This window comes from Lycium ferocissimum, chromosome 3, assembly GCF_029784015.1.
Source record: "Lycium ferocissimum isolate CSIRO_LF1 chromosome 3, AGI_CSIRO_Lferr_CH_V1, whole genome shotgun sequence".
NCBI lineage: Eukaryota > Viridiplantae > Streptophyta > Magnoliopsida > Solanales > Solanaceae > Lycium > Lycium ferocissimum.
The window spans coordinates 60,163,852-60,170,281 of NC_081344.1; positions in this window are offsets into that span (position 1 = coordinate 60,163,852).

A 6,430-nucleotide genomic window follows, 5' to 3' on the forward strand; every position below is an offset into this window, starting at 1 on the left:
GCTTTATCAGACAAGTTCAGAGACTGTTCAACTTCGATGCAAAAGGACGAGAAGATCCACAGACCGTCAACATGCTCGACGGTCCGTAGAAGTGCACCATCGATTTACTAACTGAGGATTGAATTTGTCATCTGATCGTCAAAGCATACCGTCATTACTCGACGGTACCATCACTGTGCAAAGACGGTTCATCGAGTTGCAAGCCGACATGGGCAGGATTAGTTTTATTAATTTCGAGTTTTTGACTCGTATAAATACCTGATTAGGTTTTATTTCTCAGATATCTTGAGTTTAAGACTTGTATTGAGCAATTTAAGTTCTTAGTACTTTTCAAGGGTTTCAAGACTATTCTATTTCGTTTATCTTCAATTCTCTTTGTAAGTTCAAACAACAACTACAAGTACAATGTCTTGTGTTTTTATCAATTTCATGAGTAGCTAAATTTCCTACTAAGGTTGTGGACCCAAGGATGGGTGTTTTGTGCATGGGTTTCTAGTTGTGATATATGCATAATGGGTTTTTAGGGTTTGTTAGTTCTTCATTATTGATTGATTAGTTGATGGTTGCAAACATTAGCTTATGCCGTAAACCTTGATTTATTTGGGAAAATAATTAGGGTTTGGTAAGAACTAATAACAAGAACTCAAGGCTTTAAACCTTGTTTAATAAATTCACTTAGGAATAAGAGAAATTTACATGGCATAATTGTTGCACCTCACACTTTTAGAGCATAAGCATGCCACGTACTTCACCGTATTAATGGATTATTAGAGACGTCCCATGAAGTTTTGGAAGGTACAAGCCATGAGAAGTAAGTAACAATGAAGTAAAGGATGAATTACGATCTCGTAAGCCGTAACCGGGAAGGACAACCTTGGAACCAAAGGACATGCCATTATCAAGTATGATTAATGATAAATATCATGTATGGAGAGTTTGAGAAGATTCCAGGACCAAGCAAATCGAAGAAAATAAGTTTGTCGAAAATTGGGAAAAAAAAGTCGGCAGAATTTTGGATAGAATTTTGGGTCAACTTTGGAGGTGGTATATCTCCTGGTATATTAGGAGTTTTAAGGTGTTTCAAAAGCCTAAAATGAAGTTCGTCGAGTCTAGTTCCCAACGCAACAAACCACTCATCAAAACGCCATCGGAATAGGGAGTTATGGCCATTTTAATATAACCATTCCAGCTGCCCAATGGATTTTGCGGGTTCGACTTGGAAAAGTCGGTGGAACCGACTTCTAAGGGGTATAAAAACCACATCAGCCCCATTTTTTCACCGTTCTTCACTCCCATGAGTTCTAGAAACCTCCTAACACATTCCCCAAACACTTATAGCCCATTGAATCAAGAATTTAACAAGATTACACCAAACTAGTCCATGAAAGGTGATTGTTCTTGCTTCTACTTGATGTTGTGGTGAGTTTGGCCTTGAAGAAAGTTGGTGTGGCTAAAGATCTTCAAGTATAAGGTATGTTCTTCATCCTCTCTCTTATGTTGAGTTGATTTGAAGGTTTACCACGTCTTAAAAGTAAAAATAGTGATGGAGGAAAGGTCATAAAGTGTTGTGTTGTAGTTGTAGAGTTTATGGACTACTTTGAGCATGTTGTGGCAGTGTGGTTGGGCTGATTTCCATGTATATGGATAGTATCTAATGTTGTTGTTGTGTTGAAAAAATTATGCTCCTTGATTGGGATGAAAGGAAGTGTATATTGTTGTTGTATGTTGAAAAGCATAGTGCGTGATGTTTTATGGAATATTTTGGTATTGATGATGATATTGTTGATATTAGTATTGCTATTATTGTTGTTTTGTTGGTATTGTGATTTCGGGCTAGGGATATAAACATGGGAGACGCTCCCCGAATTTTGACAGATTCTAAAGGGATTTAATTTAAAGGCTTAAGATAAGCATATGACGATAAGCTTAACAATAATATGAATTCTCTTGAATGTAGATTTACGAGCTTGGGAGGATAAGCATTAAATTGTTAAGGTTAAGGCGACCGAAAAGGTATGTTAAGGCTAGTCCCTTTCTTTCAAAAGGCATGATTCCTATGTTATGATTCCATATGTGTTTCCATAACCTTCTTACTTCCAAAAGTTAGAAGTTCATGATTCTTAAAAGCTTCTTATGATACTAAAGATGAGATGTTTTCTATGATGAACATGATGATGATGATTGCACTTCTAGAAATTCCAAAGCTTATGATTTTAATGCTATTATGAGATTATTGAGCTTATTTCATGATTTTCTTGATTTTATTCATTATTGTTGATCTCACCTTATGATAATTGTTCCTTCAAGGTGAGATATAGCGATGATGATTACTGCATAATATAATCAGAGGTTACCGACCTTACATCACTCCGATAGAGTTGTAGCTTTTCATTGGGCTCTTATGCGTTCTTATTTTTATGTGAGATTACATCGTAGTTAGCCGGGCAGACGCCACTACGGTGGGCGTAGTGGGCGGCTTATGATTACACCATGCCTAGTTGACCAGGCAGACACTACTAGTAGGCGGCATGAGATGGTTACCCCGGACTCGGGCTAATGGTTATGGTACATATGTATGAGAAATGTTTTTTTTTAAAAGAAAGCTAAGCATGCATGGTATCCACCTTATGAGGCAATCAGATATACATGTTATCTTTATCTCATGTTATGTCCTATATTTCTTACTATGTTGTTATTCATGCCTTACATACTTAGTACATTGTTCGTACTGACGTCCTTCCTTGTGGTCTCGGCGTTCATGCCTGCAGGTAGGCAGGTACACGGATCTGACTCGTAAGTGATTTATCAACGGATTCTCAGGAGCACTCCACCTACTTCGGAGCTGCATTCTATGGGTATTGGTCCTTATGGTCACTTGTATTCTATGTAGATGCTCGTAGACATGTGTATACAGTTAGACGTTTCATATCCCTACTGATTCATATCGTTGTATAACACTTTAGTAGCCTTGTCGGCTGATGACGATGGACATAATTGTTGTAGATTATATAGAGATGTGTCGTTATGTTGTGATATATGTCCTTATAGATTATGATATCCATGAGCCATCTTTATGGTCCACCCAGAAATAATTATGAGATGTATGTTTAGAGGTGCTCAGTATGTTAGCTCCTGGTGCCCGTCATGGCCCTCTAGTTGGGTCGTGACAAAAGTGGTATCAGAGCCGTTCGTCCTAGGGTATTCTACGAGCCTTGTCCAGTAGAGTCTTGTTTATGGGTGTGAAGCGCGGCACGCTTATAAACAAGAGGCAACAGGGCATTTAGGAATAATTGACCTTTCTTTCTCTTCTTAGATCATGCCGTAGAGCTAAATTATAGGATGTGATGTCCCTGATTCCAATCCTAAATGTTTTGACTATGGATGACGAGTTGATTATGCCGTTATGAGGCAATTGACGAGAATTGAAGTTGTTATTGATTTTGATACAAGAACTCGAGCTAGATGTTACGGGTATTGTGATCGCCCTGTGAGGCATTGGATGTGTTTTCTGGGCTATGTGCAGGAATGAGGCAGTAAGAAGTATGGAGGAAACTCTCCGAGATTTTTATAAATTGAATTTTTTGAATGTCTAGGCTATAGAGAAAGGATGAAGGAAAAATGTGACAATCAGATGTTTGGTAAGTTGTGATTGAATGAACAATTATGAGAAGCTTCCAAAGAGAGGTTTTAGGATGATTTTAATTTAAGGGAAGAACCCTGGAGGGGAAAAATGATTAGTAATTAAAGGAGTTGGAATGAGTGCATTCGAGATTTCGGAGAATTGAGATTTATTGAAGATATAGGGAAAGTTGACACTAAGAATTCAAATGCAGTATTCAGATTTATAGATTGGTGAGTAAGAGATAACGAAAAGATATAGATATGGGAAAGGAAGTTAGCGAGTAGGGGAAAGTTTTACTCTAGAAGTTTATATATATATACATAAGATCAAGACGGGTTGATGACAGGCACTCAAACTCATTTTATCAGACTTTCCTATATGATGTGGGTTTACATTGGGATTTAGAAGTCACCAGTCATTGGACTTCAAGGGGATTATGAGTATTTGATAGTTGGTATTATTCTGAGAATCATTATGGTCAAGCTACTTCGGGTGTTAATAATGACCTTGAACTCAAGAATGAGAAATGGTTAGGTAAGTTGGATTGTAATTATGATTGTTTTCTGGATTGTTTATATAACTTCTAAATGTGATGTTGCTTGGTCGACGAAGGAGGTAGAGATTGTATCAATCTTTGGAATATGTGATGTATTTCTAGCCAATCCTTAAAAGAAAGATTCACCTCAATTTTTTTTTTCAGACGGCTGTTGTGAAGGTTATTTGACGATAGAGAAATCAAGTGCAATGTCGGTTTTTGTGTAAGGAGAGAAGAAAGTATGTGTACAAGTGAAGATAAAATATCGCAAGGATCGATTCGGTTGCTATAGGAAAGTAAAGGATGCGAGGTTGATTATCTTAGACAAAGAGACAGGGTACAAGTACGAGTAAAGATTTTTAAGTAAAGTTATATAATTGGGATTCATAGTTAGGATGTAGAAGGATATGCTAGGGAGACCTACAGATTTAGACATACGAAAAAAGGAATATGAGAAACTAGAATAGCCTGAGGGAAATTAGGAGCATATGTGCTTTACAATTAGAATTTTGAAATGATCGCAAGGTATGAGTCTAGCTAGTTGGGAAAAAAGAGAGGGGAGATGTATTAAAGCCACAGATTCAGGACAAAATCAAATGGCAACGGGATATCTCGCAAGAAATGGTGTTGAAAAGCGATAAAAGGATAAATCACGAGTGGCTACATTGAGTATTATGAATACACTTATGATTGACGTTACGACATGTTAAAAATATTGATTGTGCCGCATGTCAAAATTAAGGTAGCAAGCACCACAGAAAGAATCAAGATTAGTTTTTCTTGGGAATTAAAGTCAGATAGCGGTAACACGACCAAATATGTAAGCACGAGCATTAGGAAAAAGAAGGTCATGATATTAGGAAGGGGCGAGAAACTTGGATAAGGAAAATGTATACCTATTGAGAGTCAGATAATATATATTAGAGGAAAAGGTTAGGATAAAAGTAGGAAAGCAGACGATAGGATCAAATTTAAATAAATCAATGGGACATAGAGTAATGGACAAAGGATGAACGTGAGGACCCCGAAACCAACCTATACGTCTTCATAACCACACCAAGAAGGTTGTAAATAATGGATAAAGGTGCATCCTTGAGAAGAAATAAATAGGTCTTATGAGAGCAACGAGGAAATTTTAAGCTCCTGAGTATTAACCAGGAGAATGGATGTGAACACATGATTGGTACACCGACTTAAGGGGGGAAAGTACCCCAAGAAGAGATTTTCAGCATCAAAAGGGATTCGCACTCATAACGAAACACTCCAAAGTTTCCTAACCTAAGAGTAAAGGATGACTAATGGAAACAGGCATTTTACGAGTAAAAGAAAACAAAAGGAACTATGAGGACTAAAGGAAGGAGGATGTGTTAACGAAATGGTTAAAGGGAATTATGTGGCCGCCAATAACAAGGAGAAGATTAATGAGGCAGTATGCTTGACCAAAGGAAGACAAATTGAAATTATAAGACAATGGTTGCGTGAAAGATGCGATGATGAAGAAAACCGAGAAAATTCGAGATATATATATATATATATATATATATATATATATATATATATATATGTGTGTGTGTGTGTGTGTGTGTGTGTGTGTGTGTGTGTGTGTACAAGTTTTAGTATCATAAAGGAAGATGAACACTCGACGAAAGAAGAAAGGAAAGGGTGTACTTTCTGAGGATTTAATGATAAGAACAAGAACCGACAGAACATTAGAAGGACTATGATGCATAGCTGTGATGCAGGAAAGTAGTTAAGAAGAATTACGGGACAAAATGAGCTAAGCTAATGAAAGGACGAGTCGTGGGAATGGATGGTGTAGAATATCAACTTTTAATGATATAGTATAGACATAAATCGGAATTGGGAACCCAGAGTAAAAAGAATTTCAAGGATATTAAGAAGATAGTCGTGGAGAAAGACTAGGGCTAAAGGAGCGCAGTATAGTCGGACACTCCGTAAGGGGCTTAATGAATTCCGATGTCCCCATTAATTCATTAGCCTAGAGGATTACTACTCATGAAAGGTAGAGGTAAAAAGACAATAACGAAGGCATTTGAATTGTATCCGATATGAAATTATTCTCATTGATTGGGAAGAAAGGTGTAACGAACCTTCTGGTCGTTACGGGATTTTAGGACTCTATTCGGAATTCCGAGGTCGCGGGTGGATTTGTAGGGCGTCTTTTTGTATGTATGCATGTTTCGTATTGTGTTTTGAGACGTTGGGTGAAATGTGGGGTGATAGGGGGTAAACCTGGACGGAAATTGACCTCC